General features: G+C 35.7%; 1 protein-coding gene across 4 annotated transcripts in view; it reads right to left on the reverse strand.

Annotated features, from left to right (window-relative positions):
- Ankhd1 (ankyrin repeat and KH domain containing 1) overlaps window positions 1–23497 on the reverse strand; it is a 138295-nt gene that overhangs the window by 99323 nt on the left and 15475 nt on the right. The gene's annotated exons all lie outside the window — the stretch shown is intronic.

Consider the following 23497-nt stretch of genomic DNA (forward strand, 5'->3'; position numbering starts at 1 on the left):
GGGTGCTAAACATTATCCTGTCTTGCAGGGGGCTGCCTATCTCGTTTCTCCTTTTAACAGCCAACTTCTAATGATTACCCTCTCACTTGTCATATAATACCTTCATATTCTCAAATTCCTACCTCATAAACACCTCAGCCAACCCCCCAGTACCCCCTTCTACCATTAGAAACTGTAAACCATTATGCAAACCTATTGACTATATGGTAGAAGTTAACCGAACTCATCATTTCTGATTATAGTGACAAAACTAAATGTAAAAATGGAAGCTTAATGATATATGGCTGCACGTTGGTTATACTGAGTGCTGTAAAATTGATCTCTCCCTTAAAAGTGAGGTATTGGGGGACTGGGGTTGTGGCTCAGCAGTAGAGTGCTCACCTAGCAAGCGTGGGGCCCTGGGTTTGATCCTCAACACCACATAAAAAATAAATTAATAAAACAAAAGTACTGTGTCCAACTACAACTAAAACAATTTTTTTAAAAAGTGAGGTATTGTAATCTATAGGGACACTATAAGACAATAGGACAGAAGCTGTAATACATCTGATCTACACTGCAAGAGAGGAAGACACAAACATCATGAAAAAAACAAGGGAGGAAAATGCCCCAAACAAATCAAGATACTACAACAACAGAATCCATAGAGAGTACAGCAGGTGAAATGTCAGAGAAGGAGTTCAGAATATACATAACTAAAATGATCTGGGAATTAAAAAACTACCTAAGTGAGCAGATACAGGCAAAAATGGATCACTCCAACAAAGACATAAGAGAACAAATACAGGTGACCATGATCACCCCAACAAAGAGAAAAGAGAGCAAAGACAGACTGCAAGAGATCACTTTAAGAAACAGAGATACTGGGGGAGGGGGGGGCCGGAACAGAAACCCTTGAAATGAAAGAAACAATAAGCCAATTAAAAACCTCAATAGATCGAATCACCAACAGACTAGATGACTTGAAAGTCAGGATCTCAAACAATGAAGACAAAATAAACAATCCTGAAAAAAAAGTTGACCTTTATTGTGAAGATGGTAAGAAACCATGAACATTATGGGATACCACCAAATGACCAAATCACCAAATTTAAGATTTTCTGGGATAGAGGAAGATTCAGAGATTCAAACCAAAGGAATGCACAATCTCTTCAATGAAATATTTGAAAATTTCCCAAGTGTGAAGAATGAAATGGAACATCAAATACAAGAAGCTTATAGGACACCAAATGTACAAAATTATAACAGATCTACACCAAGACACATTATAATGAAAATGCCTAGCATACAGAATAAAGAGAATTTTAAAAGCCACAAGCAAGAAAAATCAGATTACCTACAAGGGAAGACTAATTCAGATCTCAGCAGATTTTTCAACCCAAACTCTCAAAGCCAGGAGATCCTGGAACAACATACCAAGCTCTAAAAGATAATGGATGGGGGCTGGGGATGTGGCTCAAGCGGTAGCGCGCTCACCTGGCATTCATGCGGCCCGGGTTTAATCCTCAGCACCACATACAAATAAAGATGTTGTGTCTGCCAAAAACTAAAAAATAAATATTAAAAATTCTCTCTCTCTCTCTCTCCCCCCCCGCCCTCACTCTCAAAAAAAAAAAAGTCCCTCTTATAAAACAAATAAATAAATAAAAAATAAAAGATAATGGATGCCAACCAAGAACCTTATATCCAGCAAAATCAAGCTTCAAATTTGATGATGAAATTAAAAACCTTCCATGATAAACAAAAGCTAAAAGAATTTATAGCAAGAAAGTCTGCACTACAGAACATTCTTGGCAAAAATATTCCACAAGGAGGAAATGAAAATGTGCAAACTACAATAAAGGAAAATCCAACCAAAGGAGAAACTAAGTCAAGCTAAATACCAAAAATAAACAAAAATTACAGGTAATACAATTCATATATCTTTCAACCATTTTCAATAAATTTTACACATAAAAATTTTAACTACAATATCATCTAATTTTTCAGGTTTTTGTTTATGTTGTATTTTTTGTTTTCCATTTCTCTTCACAAAATTACACAAATGTTTTCTTTAAAAGTTTTAGCATTTTATACATTATATTTTAATATATAATTAATCTGGTATGTGTACATATATTACCTGTGATATGAGAGGAGGTATATTTTAATTTCTTATAATTATAAAAAACCGTTATTCAAGATTCAAGGGTGAAAAACTCAAGGGTAAAAATTGTTTAATAAGGTATTTATAAAGGTAAGGGCAAGGTTGAGGGAAACCAACAAATTTTGTGAAACACCTTTCCTTCCATAGACTTGGAAAAGTAGGAGCTAAAGAAGAGAGAGCCATTATGAAAAACTTCTAGGAGAAGGTGAACTAACTGAAGTTATTCCTACCAAAAGCAAGAAGAAACCAACTCACAGTCTAATAGAGTCTTATAGGGAAGAATAAAGCATCTCGCACTACTCTTGTATATTCTAAGTTCATCTCTTTGGTGTCCCTTTCTGATGGAACTCAACAAGAAACCACATGACAAGGGGACTTATCCTGCAGCCTACAGCATATGTCCCACCAAAAGGTGAAAGATGGAGAAAAAATCCAATATGGCAGCCACTGGTTACATGAGGCTACCGAGTATTTGAAATGTGTCTACTCTGAATTGAGGTGTGCTATATGTTAAATAAACATTAGGTTCCAAAGAATTACTAGGACAAACAAAATGAACATGAAATGTCTTACTAACAATTATTTTCTTTGCAAATTATGTTGGTAATCCATTGGGTTAAATGAAAATATATTAAAATTAATTTCTCTATTTGTTTAAAAAAAAGAAGAAAAAGAGAATACAGTAACATATTCTGTAACTTGACTGTAGTACTATACATCCATATTTATGTTGTCATTTTTTATATTGTGTTGTCAAAATCCATATAACTATAAAACAAAATAGGGCAAACTGTACCATACAAAAAATTATATTTCAACAAACATAACTTTAAAAAGAAATCTAGTTTATGAAGTGTTTTAACAGTATTGGGCACCTACTAACCACCTGATAAATAATAGCTATTGTTATAACTGATTAAAACAACCAGCATCACACTGTTTCATAGTGGGGTAGGAAAGGGGAGCATAGGGCAAAGGGGTGGGAGGGGAAGGGAGGGGCATGGGGTTAGAAATGATGGAATGAGATGGACATCATTATCCAAAGTACATGTATGAAGACAAGAAGAGTGTGAATATACTTTGAATACAACCAGAGATATGAAAGATTATGTTCTATATGTGTAATATGAATTATATGCATTCTGCTGTCATATGTAACAAATCAGAATTTAAAAATTTAAAAGTAAATTAAAAAATAAAAAATTAACTGAAATCCACAAAATATTATGATTCTTATTTTGCTAAAAGGACATGTGTGCATACATGTAAATTTGAACATATGCATATTCACGTTTACACTCCTAAATACAGATCTGTATACTTATATGTCTATAATACGTGAACAGCATAGCCAGGTAGGTTAACATATTTATAAACACATTTTTAAAAAAGAAACAGAAAGACTAAGTACTTCTTCCAGGACACAGCTAATAAATGGCAAAATCAGATTTCAAATCCAGACCATATGGGTAGAGAGTCCCATGTAGTTAAGTGCTGTTAACCATCCCATGTGGTTAAGTGCTGTTAACCACTGGGATATTATATTCCACACATTTTACAAAAGACCACGATATTTGGAATTCATTATTTGAGATATTTGGCTAGTTGATTGTGGGGAGCCATTCTCACACGGGATTGGGCACCTCCCGGATTGGGTGTGAGGCGTTCTGGCCAAACTGTGTCGGAGCTATCCCCACCCTCTGCAGGTGCGAAAGCCTGTCCAGGTGGGGGTGTGACTGACCATTGACCCTGAGACCAATCACTGACCCTGACCTTGGAATGCTGCCCCCCTTGACCTTCATTGGATGGAATTTTCCCCTGAATTTTTTGTTCTCCAATAAAAGGCCACTCCCTGGCGTGCTCTCTCTCTCTCTCTCTCTCCTGCTAGTCCTGAGTAAGCCTTGCTGCCCCACAGGGTGGTTCAAGGCGAGAGCTAGAGGGAGGGCCGTCTCGAACCTGGTCAAAGAAAAAGGTAATTGGGTCTTGTGTGTTTATTTCGAGTGTTAACTTCTATGCTGCGAACCTCTTGTATGAAACCAGCAAGCTGGTCGCGCAGTGGAGTTGATAACCTATTTCTGCATTGGACATTAAATAAAGATACCCTAATAAACACAGTAAAGTTAAAATAATTTAGATATATTGCATTAGTAGTGATGCACTAAGTCATGTAAAATACTGCAACACACTTTAACATTTAATTATATTCAAAGATAACATCCTAGTCCATGCCAATAGATATATTAGATAATCAGCTGTCGATGGCCTTGAAAGGCACCTGCTTATACTAAGAGCTTATTGCAAAGCTGAGAAATTATATTTGCAGATATATATAACCACCAGTTGGGAACATAAATAAAACCATCATTACCAACCAAGAAAAGCCCAGGACCGGATGGCTACACAGCAGAGTTTTACAAGAACTTTAAAGAAGAACAAATACCAATACTCCACAATCTATTTCAGGAGATAGAAAAAGAGGGAGAACTTCCAAATTCATTCTATGAGGCCAATATCACCCTGATTCCCAAACCAGATAAGGACACCTCAAAGAAAGAAAACTACAGACCAATATCCCTAATGAATTTAGATGCAAAAATCCTCAATAAAATTCTGGCAAATCGTATACAAAAACATATCAAAAAGATCGTGCACCACAATCAAGTAGGATTCATCCCTGGGATGCAAGGCTGGTTCAATATACGGAAATCAATAAACATTATTCACACATCAATTGACTTAAAGATAAGAACCATATGATCATCTCCATAGACGCAGAAAAAGCATTCGACAAAGTACAGCATCCCTTTATGTTCAAAACATTAGAAAAACTAGGGATAACAGGAACTTACCTCAAAATTGTAAAAGCTATATATGCAAAGCCTCAGGCTAGCATCATTCTAAATGGAAAAAAACTGAAGGCATTCCCTCTAAATTCTGGAACAAGACAGGGATGCCCTCTCTCACCACTTCTATTCAATATAGTTCTCGAAATACTGGCCAGAGCAATTAGACAGACAAAAGAAATTAAAGGCATTAAGATAGGAAAAGAAGAACTTAAATTATCACTATTTGCGGATGATATGATTTTATACCTAGAAGACCCAAAAGGGTCTACAAAGAAACTACTAGAGCTAATAAATGAATTCAGCAAAGTGGCAGGATATAAAATCAACACGCATAAATCAAAGGCATTCCTTTATATCAGCGACAAATCTTCTGAACTGGAAATGAGGAAAACCACCCCATTCACAATATCCTCAAAAAAAATAAAATACTTGGGAATCAACCTAACAAAAGAGGTGAAAGATTTATACAATGAAAACTATAGAACCCTAAAGAGAGAAATAGAAGAAGATCTTAGAAGATGGAAAAATATACCCTGTTCATGGATAGGCAGAACTAACATCATCAAAATGGCGATATTACCAAAAGTTCTCTATAGGTTCAATGCAATGCCAATCAAAATCCCAACGGCATTTCTTGTGGAAATAGATAAAGCAATCATGAAATTCATATGGAAAAATAAAAGACCCAGAATAGCAAAAGCAATGCTAAGCAGGAAGTGTGAATCAGGAGGCGTAGCGATACCAGATTTCAAACTGTACTACAAAGCAATAGTAACAAAAACAGCATGGTACTGGTACCAAAACAGGCAGATGGACCAATGGTATAGAATAGAGAACACAGAAACCAATCCACAAAATTACAATTATCTTCCATTCAATAAAGGGGCTAAAAGCATGCAATGGAGGAAGGATAGCATCTTCAACAAATGGTGCTGGGAAAACTGGAAATCCATATGCAACAAAATGAAACTGAATCCCCTCCTCTCGCCATGCACAAAAGTTAACTCAAAATGGATCAAGGACCTTGATATCAAATCAGAGACTCTGCGTCTGAAAGAAGAAAAAGTTGGCTCCGATCTACATATTGTGGGGTCGGGCTCCAAATTCCTTAATAGGACACCCATAGCACAAGAGTTAATAACTAGAATCAACAAATGGGACTTACTTAAACTAAAAAGTTTTTTCTCAGCAAGAGAAACAATAAGAGAGGTAAACAGGGAGCCTACATCATGGGAACAAATTTTTACTCCTCACACTTCAGATAGAGCCCTAATATCCAGAGTATACAAAGAACTCAAAAAATTAAACAATAAGAAAACAAATAATCCAACCAACAAATGGGCCAAAGACCTGAACAGACACTTCTCAGAGGAGGACATACAATCAATCAACAAGTACATGAAAAAATGCTCACCATCTCTACCAGTCAGAGAAATGCAAATCAAAACCACCCTAAGATACCATCTCACTCCAGTAAGATTGGCAGACATTATAAAGTCAAACAAGTGCTGGCGAGGATGTGGGGAAAAGGGTACTCTGGTACATTGCTGGTGGGACTGCAAATTGGTGCAGCCAATATGGAAAGCAGTATGGAGATTCCTGGGAAAGCTGAGAATGGATCCACCATTTGACCCAGCTATTGCCCTTCTCGGACTATTCCCTGAAGACCTTAAAAGAGCGTACTACAGGGATACTGCCACATCGATGTTCATAGCAGCACAATTCACAATAGCTAGACTGTGGAACCAACCCCGATGCCCCTCAATAGATGGATGGATAAAAAAAAAATGTGGCATTTATACACAATGGAGTACTACGCAGCACTAAGAAATGACAAAATCATGGAATGTGCAGGGAAATGGATGGCATTAGAGCAGATTATGCTAAGTGAAGCTAGCCAATCCCTAAAAAACAAATGCCAAATGTCTTCTTTGATATAATGAGAGCAACTAAGAACAGAGCAGGGAGGAAGAACAGGAGGAAAAGATTAACATTAAACAGAGTCATGAGGTCGGAGGGAAAGGGAGAGAAAAGGGAAATTGCATGGAAATGGAAGGAGACCCTCATTGTTATACAAAATTACATATAAGAGGTTGTGAGGGGAATGGGAAAAAAATAAGGAGAGAAATGAATTACAGTAGATAGGGTAGAGAGAGAAGATGGGAGGGGAGGGGATAGGAAAGGTAGCAGAATACAACAGTTACTATTATGGCATTATGTAAAAATGTGGATGTGTAACTGATATGATTCTGCAATCTTTGTAATGTTTTGAATAACCAATAAAAAAAAACAAAATAAAAATAAATAAATAAATAAAGCCATCATTCCAGTGGGAACATTCTAGAATGTTTCTTATGAAAGATAGTTACAAATTAACATTTCTATTTTATAAATAATATATGTTCATAAAACATTTTTAAAAATCCAAGTTAAGGAATTTCAGTCCTCTCTTTCATTTTCCCAATATTTGCTAAAGGTTTATTATATACAAAGCACCATGAGAATATAAAAGAAATAAAGGCTTCAATTATTATAAAAGGCCTCAAAGAAAAACACATGGTACAACTATATGCATTAAGGAGCAAGAAATCACTTCCAGCTCTAGTAGGGTTTGAAGGATGCATAAAATTTTTATAGATGATTAGGCATAAGGGTGGAGGAGGGCAGGAGAGTAAATGTGTTTCAGTTAGAGGAAAGGAGTGAAATAAAAAATGAGAAGATGAATTTGAGAAATGATGAATGATCTAGTCTCAAAAAAATGTAAGGTTCTTCATGCACTGCTTGTAGAAACATAAAGGGTACAGTCGCTATAAAAGACAGTTTAAAAGTTAAACATAAAATTAACATATCACCAGTTATTCCACTCTTAGATACAAACCTAAGAGAACTGAAAACACAGTATTCATACAAAAACTTACACACAAATGTTCACAGCTACATTATTTATAATAGCCAATAAGTGGGGAGGGGGACCCCAAATGTCCATCAGCAGATAAATGGGTAAACAAAATATGGTATATCCATACACTGGAATATTATTTTAAAAAGACTTAAATACTAAGACATGCCATAATGTGAATGAACCTTGAAAATACTATGTTCAGTGAAAGAAGTTAGACATAGAAGTTCACATATTGTATGATTCTATTTATACAAAATGTCCAGCAAGGGCAAATTCATACAGACAAAAAGTAGATTAATGATTATCTTGGGAGTAGGGGAAAGAAGACTGTTAATGAGTCTGTAGTTTCATTCTGAAATGATAATGATGTTCTGAAATTAGACAGTGGTCATCTCTGTACAATCTATGAATATACTAAAACACATTGCAATATAATTTTAAATGCTAAATTTTAGGAATGTGAGTTAGACCACAATTAAAAAATGACATAGTATACTTAAGATATAACTATGGCAATAAGAACAAATATGGATGGATTTGAATAGATCATGTAAAGGGTAACATATTGTTCATTTGCCCATCTGAGTCCTATAGCTAAGAAGAAAAAGAACAGCATTACTGCCTTTCTGGGTGTCAAGAACATTAAGAATCATGTTTCTAAACATATTCCTAAGTGTTTGGGAAAAATTAAGTTCAAAAGAAAAACAATACACAGATACAATCTTTGTCTTTAGAAGGCTTATAACTTCTCTTTGAAAAACATAGTACATAAAATAACTCACTAAATTTAATTGTTCTATATCTTAAAAGTAAAGGTAAATTCATGTTTTTTAAAATATGTATTTATTTTTTAGTTGCAGTTGGACACAATACCTTTATTTTATTTTTATATGGTGCTAAGGATCGAACCCAGGTCCTCGAACATGCTAGGCAAGCACTCTACCACTGAGCCACATCCTCAGCCCCTAAATTCACATTTTAATAGGCAACAAGACATAATGGAGAGAATACTGCATTAGAGATCAGGAGAATTAGGTTCAACTACAAGTTCCGTATTGTTTCACAATACAGGATCTAAGATTTTTAACCTCAGAAGTATCACTCAACCTTTGTGACATTCAATTTCTTCCTCAAAAACAAAGACAAGCTGTGCACAGTGGCAAACGCCTGTAATCCCAGCAACTCAGGAGGCTGAGACAGAAGGATTGCAAGTTTGAGGCCACCCTCAGCAACATAGCAAGTCCCTAAGCAACTTAGCAAGACCCTGTTTCAAAAAAAATAAAATAAAATAAAAAGGGCTGGGAATGGTGACTGGAGTTGTGGTTCAGTGGTAGAGCGCTTGCCTGGCATGTGTCAGGCCCTGGGTTTGATCCTCAGCACCACATATAAATAAATTAAAGATCCATTTACACCTAAAAAATATTTACAAGGGGGGTGCTGGGAATGTAGCTCAGTCATAGACCACCCCTAGGTTCAATTCCCAGTTCCAAAAAAATTTTAAATAAAAATAAACTTAAAAAAAAAAAAAAAGACACTTGTGGGTAGAATCCTAGAATGAATTACAGTTATGCAGAACTCTATACATACATGGCAATTTGATATTCCAAGTAGCATTCAATTCTGTTTACTTTTCATATCTCTCTAGGGTCTCAAAAGTAAGCCTGTCTCAATGTAGAATCAATAAAAGGACAAAATATTCAGTTATGTTTATTACTGTTTATGTTTATTATGTTTAGAAATATTTGAAGGATTGCTTTTGAAAGTTCCTGAGTACCTTACTCACTGAACTTGCAGAAATATACTCTTGTATATTAAATTAAATAAATATAATTTGTTTACCTCAAAATGTCTAGCCAATCAATATGGAAACTATTTATAGCTACAATTCTGGGTATATATCATAAAAGATTGATGATACCTCTCCTATTCAATATAGTTCTTGAAACTATAGCCAGAGCAATCAAGCAAGAGAAACAAATTAAAGGGATAAAAAATAGGAAAAGAAGACCCTAAAAGATGTCTAAAAGACCTAAAATCTCCACCAGAAGACTTCTAGAGCTGATAAACAAATTCAGTAAAGTAGAAGGATACAAGATCAACATTCCTAATTAATAGCTTTCCTATACTCCAATATTAATCTACTGGGAAAGAAATCAGGAAAACTATATCATTTAAAACAACCTCAAAAAAAATAAAATAAAATACTTGAGAATAAATCTAACCAAGGTGGTAAAACATCACTACAATAAAAACTATGGAACACTAAAGAAAGAAACTGAAAAACTTAGAAGATGGAAAGACCTCCAAGGTTCTTAGATAGGCAGAATTAATATGGTCAAAATTACCAAGTCACCAAACGTTATTCAATGCAATCCACATCAAAACACCAATTACTTCTTCACAGAACTACAAAAAAAAAAAAAAAAAAAAAAAGAGTCCTAAAATTCATTTGAAAGAATAAAAGACCCAGAATAGCCAAAGAAATCCTGAGCAAAAACAATGACGCTGGCGGTTTCACAATAAAGAATCTCAGATTATATACTACAGAGTTAGAATAATAAAAACAGCTTGATATTGGCATCAAAATAGACACGGAGACCAATGAAATAGAAGACACATATAGCTACTGTCATCTGATACTTGACAAAACTGCCAAAAATATGTGGGAGAAAAGATGGCCGTTTTAACAAATGGTGCTAAGAAAACTGGGCATCCATATATAGATGAATGAAACTAGATCCCCATCTCTCACCCTGCACAAAAGTCAAATCAAAGTGTATTAAAGGGGCTGAAGTTGTGGCTCAGTGGTAGAGCATTTGCCCAGCATGTGTGAAGGCACTAGGTTCAATCCTCAGCACCACATAAAAATAAATAAATAAACAAAATAGAGGTGTTGACATCTATAAAAATAGAAAAAAACATTTTTTTAAAGTGTATCAAAGGCCTAGGAATTTGCAACTGCTAGAAGAAAACATAGGGTCAACACTCTCAACATATTGGCATAGGCACCAATTTCTTAACAAGACCCCAAAAGCTCAAGAAATTAAAGAAAAAAATCAATAAGTGGGATGACACCAAATTAAAAAGCTACTGCACAGGAGAGGAAAAGATTGATAGCGTGAAGAGAGTCTACAGAATGGGAGATCTTTGTCAGCTGCTCCTCTGAAAGGATTAATATACAGAATATACTAAGAATTTAAAAAACTTAACACCACAAAAACAAATAACCAATTAATAAATGGGCAAAAAAACTAAACAGACTCTTTTAAAAAGAAGAAATACAAATGTACACGAGAAAATGTTTAATATCTCTGGCAACTGTTAGGGTATGTAAACAAGTCAAGATGGCGCCTGGCAAAATGCTAGAGGGAGTGGTTTGTGAAGTTAACGCCAGCGATCCATTAAGTGTGGAGATTCCTTATTGGTTGACTGCTATATCTAGTTTATGTTAATTAGGATAAGCTGGGTGGAATGTATATATACCCTTCCTGTCCTACAATAAACGGCTCCCACTCCTGCTGAATCAATCTACACAAGTTGTTCGTCACACCCCGGCTATTTTGCTGCAGCTGGACTGCAGCAGGCAATGAGAGGGATTGTGGCTCAGTGGCAGAGCGCTTGCCTACCATGTGTGAGGCACTGGGTTCGATCCTCAGCACCACAAATAAATAAATTAAAAAATAAAGGTACATCAACAACTAAAAAATATTAATAAAAAAAAAAAAAAAAAACTACATTGAGGGGCTGGGGTTGTGGCTCAGTGGTAGAACTCTTGCCAAGCATGTTCAAGGCCCTGGGTTTGATCCTCAGTACCACATAAATAAATAAAGGTATTGTGTCCAACTAAAAAAATAAACATTTAAGAAAAAAACTACATTGATACTTTACCTCACTCCAATTAGAATGTCAAATCATCAAGAATACAAATAATCATAAATACTAGCAAGTATATGGGGTAAAAGGTATACTCATACATTGTTTGGGGGGGGTACAAATTAGTACAACCATTTTAGAAAGCAGTATGGAGATTCCTTAAAAAAAAAACACCATATGACCCTCCGTATGACCCAGCTATCACACAGCATTTTCCAGAACTGAAATCAGCATACTATAGTGATACAGGCACATCAATGTTTATAGCAGCACAATTCACAATAGCCAAGTTATGGAACCAGCTGAGGTACCTGTCAACAACTAACGGGCTGGGGATGTGGCTCAATGATAGAGTGCTTGCCTAACATGCATGAGGCCCTGAGATCAATTCCCAACGCACAAAAAAAAAAAAAAAAAAAAGGAAAAAAATTAACAAAAATGTGATGTATACACATTATAGAGTTTTACTCAGCCATAAAGAATGAAATTATGAAATTTGCTAGTAAATGAATGGAATTGGAAAACATCATGCTAGTGAAATAAGCCAGATTCAGGGATCTAGTATCTTCTCATATGCGGACACTAGAGCAAAGTAAGGGAATAAAAGGGGGAAAGGGTGGAACCCATAAAAATAGAGGAAATATCAGTGAAATAGAGGAAGGAGATTGAGGGGAAGGCAGGAGAGACAGAAGAGGGAAAAAATGCAGAATGAAACTGACCAAACTATATACATATATGAATATACCACACTGAATTTTACCTTTATGTATCTCTATAAAGTATCAATTTTTAAAAAATGAAAATAAATAAATGGAAGATCAACAGAGTAGAGGAAAGGGAATAGGGGAAGGGAGGGAAAGAAAAAGCAGTGGGGACTGAAATAGAACAAATTTTATTCCATGCATGTATTACTATGTCAAAACAAACCCCAGGGGCTGGGGTTATGCGCTCCAGCCTAGCATGTGTGAGGCACTGGGTTCCATTCTCAGCACCACATATAAGCAATTAAGTAAATAATAAAGGTCCATCATAACTAATAAAAATATTTTTTTAAAACTCACTATTAAGCATAACTATAATGTACTAATAAAAACATTTTTAAAGGGCTAGGGATGTGGCTCAAGTGGTACATGCGTGCGGCCTGGGTTCGATCCTCAGCACCACATACAAACAAAGATGTTGTATCCGCCGATAACTAAAAAATAAATATTAAAAATTCTCTCTCTCTCTCTCCTCTCTCACTCTCTCTTTTTAAAAAAATTTTTTTTTTTTAATCTTCCTGAGGGGCTGGGGATGTGGCTCAAGCGGTAGGACGCTCGCCTGGCATGTGTGGGGCGCTGGGTTCGTTCCTCAGCACCACATAAAAATAAAGATGCTGTGTCCACCAAAAAACTAAAAAATAAATATTAAGGACTGGGGACGTGGCTAAAGTGGTAGCGTGCTCGCATGGCATGCGTGCGGCCAGGTTCGATCCTCAGCACCACATACAAAGATGTTGTGTCTGCCGAAAATTAAAAAATATTTTAAAAAAACTCTCTCTCTCTCTCTCTCTCTCTCTCTCTTTCACTCTCTCTTTTAAAAAAAAAATTCTCTCTTAAAAAAAAAATCTTGCTGTTACAGTACCAAAAAAAGTCTCTTAAAACAAGCTAAAAATAAACAGTATACCTAATTAATCTTCATAATACAAATGAGTATTAAAAACCTCAGTTTTTTTATATACAGCTAAAGGATCATAGCAATGTGCTTAATGCCTAATAGCTCCGGTCTCTCCACCAGCTATATTCAGTAGTTAATAAATATATTCATCTATAGCAATACTGTTTTTGCCAATAGCAAGAGAGTGTATTTCAAGTTCTAAACATTGCAGAATAGTTCCTCCTACATTTGATTAGGTATAAGAATAAAAGGTAAAGGAAAAAGAGTGGAAAGAAATTATGTTCCACTCAAAACTACCTATTTTCTCTCCTGAAATGCCACCTGCCAAAAACTTTATCTTCCTCCTCAAAAGTCTTTTTCTTCCCCTCCTTTTTTATAGAAGGAAGGTTTCTATTTTTGTTTTAGTTTCAACTAAAGAAACACAAGGGGGAAGAGGGGTAGAGGAGAAAACTATTTCACCCCATTTTTATCCCATTTGACATTTCAGAAATGACCACTGGATGGCAACAGTGGGAAATTAAACAGTACCAGTTAGGATCACCTAAAAAAAAAACTACATCTGTCACCCTGGCCAAAATTCAGTTAAAAAAATCATTTATTAATCTAGCAATGATTTGATCAAGCTTTAATTCCACTTGAAAACAATTTCTATTAAGAAGTACCATAATTTAAAACTTCAATAATACCAATATGGTTTAAGTCTTATAACAGGAAAATAAAATCTTATATTACTTGAATCAATAACCAAATGTCACCTTCTCTTCTAGAAATGGTAATTGCTAGCTGACAGAGAAAATAAGTTACTAAAAAAAAAAAATTCTATCACAAAATATGATTCTCAGGTCATGTGGTCATATCATACAAAGAACCAACAAAGAACATCACACCTATCTCTCAAACATGTCAAAAAAACATTGCTTTTCATAGATTCTCTTTTAATAGACAAATGGATTATGAAACTCTTTACATATTCAATAAACTTCTATTTTGAGTTAGGAACCTGAAAATAGTATCCACAAACTTCATTTCCAGAAGTCTTTAAGAATAACCATCACAATTAGCTAGGTAGTAAATCACTTGCCTATCATGTGCAAAGCCCTGTGTTTAATGTCCAGCACCGCAGATTCCAACTGGAGCTACTAAAAAGTTTTTAAGAAATGACTAAATCTTTGTTGCACACTACCTCTCTCCTAACAAACCTTTCAAAAATGAAATTACCTTAAGAAATTTTAATGGGAAAGTAACCTTTTAAAATATGTAAAAAATATGTCCCTGCTAATTTTCTTATTCTTTCTTATCTAGTTTATATTTGAATAGGCCTGTATGTCTTACCATTGTCCATTCAAAAGAAGCTCTTTACTTTAAGTCAGAATCAGTGCCTTACACCAATTTTAGAGTGCTGGTGATTTACTATTAATTTGTATTCAAAACTAAGAAGGACAGGCCAGTGTTCCAAGAGGTATTTCATATATAATACATACATATGAAAAAATCACAAAAAATCATCAGAAACATCATCATAAAATACTGCAATGAAAAGGATGTATTCATTAACATAAAAGCTTTTCAAGTTTCATTCTACAAGGAAAACTGTATTCTAAATTTCAGATCCACGAATCCTTTTTCTCCAAAAACACAGGGGAGGGCTGGAGTTGTGGCTCAGTGGTACAGTGCTTGCCTGGCATGCGTGAGGCACTGAGTTCGATCCCCAGCTCCACATAAAAAAGAATTCTATATTCTATAATTCTAAAAAAAAAAAAACAAAAAACCTAAATAAACAAAATAAAGGTATTGTGTCCATCTACAACAAGAAATATTAAAAAAAAAAAAAAAAAGGAACTTGGTACACTGCTGGGTAGAGGAGAGATGGCAACAATTAGTCAGTTGGAGGATATGCAGACAACCAAGAAGACCACACTACTGCAGGATTGGAGAAGAAAGGTGTATTATTTGTTCCCAGACAGGAAGGAAATGGCAAAAGAATATGAAGATGAGTAAACTACTTTGGGGAAAGTGGTAGGAAGCCTTGGGCCTTGGCCAGTACAGCTTGAAGTGGAAGTGCCAGTAGCCCCAGAAGCAAGGAGCCTGGGGCCCAAATTAAGCAAGGAAAGCAATACCAATTCTATTACCATGGGCAAGGACATCAAGATAAATTTCCAGTGACAGATTCAAAATCTCCCTTAAGAATGTCTACAGTGTCTCTGTGAAAGAGAGGAGTGCTGTATCATTATAAAACCAACCAACAAAAAGTATTACAAGAAATTAAATTTCAGCCTTAACAGATACCACATACCTCTGGATGACTCCTCACTGATTTTTGTTCATACAACTGAACCATAATGATCTCTTAACAGAAGTCAAAGGAGGTTGTGGCGGCAGAGTCAGAATTATAGAAGGAGCTAAGAAAGATAAAGATGACCCACAGTAGTGGTGGGGAGGTGGGGACTGCAAGACATAGAAGCTGGCCCCTGAGCCCTGCGCTGTCAGCATGGAGCATGCTTAAAACTTCAAGGACTGAGCCTTTCAAAAAAGGGTCTCCTCTCTTCTAAGAGCTATCCAGAGAACCTGCCTATAGGGCACTCTTAGCCCCTCTATCATGGCCTTCCCCCACTCCCCAGTAGTAACATTCTGAATTACAAACAACAAAAACCCCACACACAAATGTTATGTTGGGATTTCTGAAATTGTTTAGCTTTATATATGATAAGAGAATTATTATGCTTCTTCTAATTGTAAGTTAAAGCACAAGAAAACTAACTCCACTTTGTTCTACCACAAAAACTCCATTTCTAAAGTAGAGTTTGAATACAGAATCTATTGTCTTCTAAAATCTCTATTTAAAGATGAGATAAAGGTCTTTCAAAATTACTATGATTGTTTTCTTTAAGAAAAAAAAAAAGTAGGCTACAGGGGCTGGGTTTGCAGCTCAATGGTAAAGCACTTGCCTACCATGTGGGAGGCACTGGGTTCAAACCTCAACACCACATATAAATAAATAAAGGTATTGTGTCCATCTACAACTAAAAAATAAAATTTTTTTAAAAATAGGCTACCATTAATAAAACACTTCATGTGTATCTGTTTTCCATATATTCAATCATCTTAACTATTCCATAAAGTAAATTAAATGATTTTCATCTTAATTAACTGAAACTCAGAAAAATTAAGTAACTTGCCTAAGATCTCATAAACATGCAGGGATTTAAAGCCATGTGTTTCAGACTCCAAAGCACAACCTTTCACCACACCAAACTACCTTTAGTGAATCTTCTAAACAACTAAACCAAAAATATTAACCAATAAAGTAAGCAGAGAATCTATAGCTATCCTAAGGTCATGGATTAACAACAATAGTAATGTCAGAAAAAAAAAACTTTAAATTAAAAGTAATAGATTATTAGGCCCACTAACTCATCTGTCAGGGTTCTTTTTTTAAAATATTTTTTAATTGTTGATAGACCTTTATTTATCTTTATTTATTTATATGTGGTGTTGAGAATCAAACCAAGTGCCTTACACATGCCAGGCAAGTGTGCTACAGTCACTGAGCCATAGCCCCAGCCCCTAACAGGGTTCTTAAAAGGTCATATAATGCTTTTATTCAGAAATTTCTCACAGCTATATCTACTTACTAACCAGTTCACATTCAACAAAAACACTTGGGCTACAACAGGTTTAAAAAAAAAAGAAAAGAAAAGAATACTGCTCAAATATTTATTAGAAAAGTCACAAAGAACCAGGCAAGCGGCTATAATCCCAGCTACTCATGAGGCTAAGCAGGAGGACCACAATTTGAGGACAGCCTGAGCAATTTAGCAAGATACCGTCTCAAACTAAAAAATAAAAAGAGATGGGTATATGGCTAAGTGGTAGAGCACCCTTGGGTTCAATCCCCAATACTCCCCCCCACCAAATCAGTCACAAGAAATAAAGTACCTGGCAATCAAGGCTAAGGACATTTTTTAAACTGGTTTTTTTTTTTTTTTTTAGTTGTAGTTGGACAATACCTTTATTTATTTCTTGTTTTATGTGGTGCTAAGGATCAAACCCAGGGCCTCAAAAGTGCTAGGCGAGGGCTGGGGATGTGGCTCAAGCGGTAGCGCGCTCGCCTGGCATGCGTGCGGCCTGGGTTCGATCCTCAGCACCACATACAAAGAAAGATGTTGTGTCCGCCGATAACTAAAAAATAAATATTAGAATTCTCTCTCTCTCTCCCTTTCTCACTCTCTCTTTTAAAAAAAAAAAAAAGTGCTAGGCGATGGGGCTGGGTTGTAGCTCAGTGGTAGAGCGCTCACCTAGCACAGGCGAGGTTCAAACCCTGGGTTGGATCCTCAGTACCACATAAAAATAAATAAATAAAAATAAAGGCATGGTGTTCACCTACAACTAAAAATATATAAATATTTTTTTAAAAAGTGCTAGGCGAACACTCTACCACTAAGCCACTAAATTAAATAGGCTTGAATTTTTTTTAGATCAGTTTTAGGTTTACAGAACAATTTAGTGGAAAATACAGAAAGTTCTTATATGCCTCCTTTTCCTCCCCTACAGTTTCCCCTATTATTAATATCTTGTCTTGGTGTGGCACATTTGTTATAACTGATGAGGCAATATTGAAACATTATTATTAATCAAAGTTCACAAGCTTATATTAAGGTTCATTCATTTTTGTATTTTTTTTTTTTTTTACTATAACTTCTAAAACATAGTTTCACTGTGATATTTCCATACATGCATATATCATGCTTGGAGCCTGTCTACTCTTTTTTCCTCCTCTTTCTCCCCCCTCTTTTCCCGGTCCCATTCCCCTTCCCTAACAGTCTCTTTTCTACTTTCAGATCATCTTTTTTTCTTTTCATTGTTAAATTTCCACAAGAGAGAAAACATGCAATATTTGTTTTTCTGTGTCTGCTTATTTCACTTAACATGAAAAATTAAATTTCAATTCAATTCCAATCATTTTCCTACAAATGACATTTCATTCTTCTTTATGGCTGAGTGATACTCCATTGTGTATATATACCATACCTTCTTTTTTTTTTTTTGAGAGAGAGAGAGAGAGAATTTTTTAATATTTATTTTTTTAGTTTTCTTTTTATTTTATTTTTATTAGGCGCCGAGGATCATGCCAGGCGAGTGTGCTAGCGCTTGAGCCACATCCCCAGCCCCTAATACTTTTTAATTTCTTTCTAGTTTTGAAAATTGGATTATACGTAACTAAGTTAATGTTAAAAGAAGAAATGTTGGGCTGGGGATGTGGCTCAAGTGGTAGTGCGCTCACCTGGCATGCGTGCGGCCCGGGTTTGATTCTCAGCACCACATACAAACAAAGATGTTGTGCCCGCCGATAACTAAAAAAAATAAATATTAAAATTCTCAAAAAAAAAAAAAAAAAAAGAAATGTTACTATGTATTTTATGTATCATAATAAATGGTAAGGTTAAGGCTAGAAGTCTTAACTTCTGCTTAATAACCTAAATAGAAAATGAGCATTGAATAGTCCAAAGAAACATTCAATTTTAATAAGTTAAAAATAAAAAGAGTCTCAACCACCCTAAGCCACCAATTAATACCAATATGGGGAAGAGAGCATAATGATTAAGAGCAAAGACTACTGTGATATGAGCCCACTACTCACAGTGTTATCTTGGCTGACATGTTTTATTTCTTGTAGCTTCATTTTTCTTATTTGTAAAATAATGATAGAAGTAGCTGCTTCACAGGGTTATTGATGATTAAGCAAGATAATACATTTAAAATTAAACTACAGTGGTACTGATGATTAAACACAATTATATCTCCAAAACTGCACTGCAGTGCCTAACCCACTGTCAATGCTTAACAAATATTAGTTATTAATACCCCTAATATTACCACTACTACTACTATTAAGGTCCATTGCCTAACTTCACATCTTTTACTTTGCACTCCATAAAAATACTACAGACTCCATTATAATTTTCTCAGGCCGGTAACCAGTAACTTGAGCATGTTTTAAGCACTACACATACATTTATTCAATACTTATTAAGCCAAACTATGTGCCAGATTTTTTACTATATACTGGGGACACAAAAATAAGAGCTGATTTGCACTCATTAAGACGGTGGGGGGGGGGGGCCTGGGGTTGTGGCTCAGTGATAGACCACTTGCCTAACATGTGTGAGGCACTGGGTTCGATTCTCAGCACCACACATAAACAAATAAATGAATAAAGGTCCATCAATAACTAATAAATTTTTAAAAAAAAGAAAAAATGGGGGGTTGGGTTTGTGGCTCAGTGGTAGAGTGCTCACCTCGAATATGCAAGGCCCTGGGTTCAAATCTCAGTGCCACTTAAAAATAAATAAATAAAGGTATGGGCTGGGGTTGTGGCTCAGTGATAGAGCGCTCGCCTAGCATGCACGAGGCACTGTGTTCAATCCTCAGCACCACATAAATGTAAATTAAAGATATTGTGTCCACCTAAAAAATTAAAGAACTTAAAAATAAATAATTATTTTAAAAAGAAAAGACAGATAATCAAATAAATAAAACAAAGTATTATAAATGCAACAAAAGATAGTTGTATACAAACAACAGGTATACCCAGAGGAGGGAATGGTTATTTCCAAATGGAACAGTAATGAAGGTAATCAAAGATGAGGACTCAGAACAAAAAGGTATCCAGTAGGACGGAGAAGTAAGACAACAGTAATAGCAGCAGTGTTAGGATAGTGATTACAGCCAGGCATGGTGACACACACCAGTAATTCCAGCTACTTGGGAAGCTGAGGCAGCAAGATGAGTTGAGCCCACAAGTTTGAGACCAGCCTGAGCAACATAGTGAGCCCCTCCCCTCAAAAAAATAAAATATGTTATAAACATGAGACCCGGATTCAAATCCTAGTTCCATCCTTACTAAATGTATAACTGTGTATGTTACATAGTATCTTTAAGCTTCAGTTTCCTTATCTGTAAACTAGAATAGCCTCCTTTCCTCATATGGAAGTTGTAGAGTTTATTTGCAAATATATAGGTAGCTGGGTGTAGTGGCACACAACTGTAACCCCAGACACTCAAGAGGCTAAAGCAGCCAGGCACAGTGGTGCAGGCCTATAATCTTGGCAGCTCTCTAGCTGAGTCAGGAGAATGCTTCAAAAACTTAGCAACTCTGTGAGATCCTGTCTCTAAAAATGCAAAAAAGAGCTGGGGATGTAGCTCATTGGGTAAGTAGCCCTGGGTTCAATCCCCAGTACCAAAACAACAAAACAAAATAAGAGCCTAAGGCAGGAAGATCACAAGTACAAGGCCAATGTAGGCAACTTAGTAAGATCCTCTCTCAAAATTTAAAAAATAATAATAATAATTAAAAGGGCCTAAGGGTATAGCTCAACTAGAAGAGAATTTATACATGAGTCCCTGGGTTCAATCCCCAGTACCATAAACAAACAAACAAACAAATGTAAGCATTTTGCTCAGAGGACAATGAATGTTCACTATACAGCAGCTATTACTTTGATTCTAAAAGCCAAAGCAGTGGAAGCATATGTACAAGGCATATAACTTGTGATGGTAAGAGAACTACAGCTATTTGGTATGGCTGAAATATAAAAAAACAAAGTACAGGACACTGAGGTTAAAGCTGAAAACATAGGTAAAAGCCAAATCCTAAGTAATCTTGTATGCTATACCAAGGAATCTGGATCCATTAACTAAAGCATGGAAGGGATTTTAATCAAAGGAATGACATGATTGAACTGGGATTAGAAAATTTAATCTGAAAGAAGGGTAGAAAAAGAACTAGAAGCTGAGTATGGTGGCATAGGCCTGTAATCCCAGCAACTCAAGAGGCTGAGGCAGGAGGATCACAAATTCAAAGCCAGACTCATCAAGGCCCTAAGCAACTTAGTGAGACCCTGTCTCAAAAAAGAAAAAACAAAAAACAAAAAACAGGCTGGAGATGTGATTCAGTGCTTAAGCACCCCTGGATTCAATCTCCAGTACCAAAAGAAAAAAGAAAAGAAAAAAAAAGAACTGGAAGAAAGAAATGGAGAGGTATAATCTTGGAAGTAGAGATAGCCAGGCATTACTGCAATAGTATGAGTTTAAGATGATGGTTTGATTTACAGTAGAAACCGTGAAGATATAGAGAAAGGGACTACTTAAATTTTGTGATGTGGTGAGAAGCAGCAGATGCAGGCTCTGAAGACTTTGACTAGAGTGACTAGCTTTAGGACCATGCTATTTACAAACATGCGGGGATGGGAGAGGAAGGGGAAATGAAGAATCCAGTTTTAAAATTGACAAGCCTGAGACATTTATGGAAAATACATACAATAGGTAGTTGGAAAGCCTCTTAAAAGCTAAAAGAAGGCAGAGGAAAGTTACATGGATAACTCAAAATTTAAAAATTCCTGACAAAGGGAACTGCAAATGTCAAAGGCCCTGCAGCAGGACACACCTAGAGAATTTACAGAACATAATAAAGTAGCAGTTGTGGTTTTGTTGAAATATAAGCACAAGACAATCTTATGTTGACTATCTATGGTTTTATTTTAAATCCCTGCCCTTTTAAGCCTGCCACTTAGAGTCCATACATTGCCTAAAATAAGACACTCTTAACATCAACCTTTATAAAGATCATCCAACCAAACTGAATATGGTGGGATAGTTTGCCTGAAATCCCAGCTACTCAGAAAGCCAAGGCAGGATAATCCTGAGTTCCAGGTCAGCCTGGGCAACATGGTGAGAGCCTCATCTCAAAAAATAAAAACTTAAAAAAATAAAAATAAAAAGCAAGGGCTGGGAACGTGGCTCAAGCGGTAGCGCGCTCGCCTGGCATGCGCGGGGCACTAGGTTTGATTCTCAATACCACATAGAAATAAAAAACAAAGATATTTTGTCCACCTAAAAAGAAAAAAAAACCTAAAAAATAAATATTTGAAAAAAAAATCAAGTTGACAGAATCATCCTACTAATATGGGATAATGATCCATATACTGAATTTGGTAACTTGGACTATTATAAAACCATGAAAAAAAAAAAGGTTTGTTTCGTTTTGGGGTAGTGGGGATTGAACCCAAGGAACATTCCCACTGAACCACATCTCCAGCCTTTTTTATTTATTTTGAGACAGGGTCTCATTAAGTTCTTGGGGCTTCACCAAGCTTCTGAGGCTGGCCTCAAATTTACCAGTTCTCGTGCCTCAGCCTCATAGCTCACTGGGATTACAGCAGTATGTCACCTCATCTGGTACCATGAGAAAATTAAATGAGATAATGCAATTAAAGTACACAATGCCTGGACACTCAAACTATAATTTAGTATCTGAAAGGACAAACATAATTTAAATAATTAACCCTGTTTTTCACACATTGCTGAAAAGACTTATGTTAAGAAACACATTTTTTTCATCCTTATAATTCCAAATCTAGTATAGTGCTTTAATAAATAGTAGCTCTAGCTGGGCACAGTAGTACATACCTATAATCCACATAACTCTGGAGGCTGAGGCAGGAAGATTGCCAAGTTTGAAGCAACCTCAGCAATTCAGCAAGGACCTAAGCAACTCAAGTGAGACCCTGTCTCAAAATAAAAAATAAAAAGGGCTGGGTATGTAAATCAGTGGGAAAGCTCCCCTGGGTTCAATCCCCAGTATGAGAAGAAAAAAAAAAAAAAGGAGAAGAAGGAAAAAAAAGAAATAGTAGGCCCAAATAAATAACTGTGAATGAGTAAATCCACTCTAAATGACAACCAGAATACTTAAACAGACTACCACAGACCCTTAACTCTCAAAGACACAATTCTATTGCGCAAGATGTAAGTTCATAAATAGGTCCCACCCCCAAACAAAATAGATTTTCTTCTGTAGAGAATGAGTGAATAATTTCAACAAATTGTTAACAAGGAGATAACATACAATAGTAAGTACCTATGTGTTCTCTTATTCCTTCGAATCTATTGGGGGGATAGTAATAGGTCAAATTCATCAGTTTAGTCATAGCCTTAAATAATCAGAGCTTCAAACTAAAAAAAAATTTATAAACTTTTCTTTGTTAACCTATCAGCCAAGTACTAAGTAAAGAAGTACTA

The sequence above is a fragment of the Callospermophilus lateralis genome, chromosome 5 (genome assembly GCF_048772815.1).
Source record: "Callospermophilus lateralis isolate mCalLat2 chromosome 5, mCalLat2.hap1, whole genome shotgun sequence".
NCBI classification, from domain to species: Eukaryota; Metazoa; Chordata; class Mammalia; order Rodentia; family Sciuridae; genus Callospermophilus; species Callospermophilus lateralis.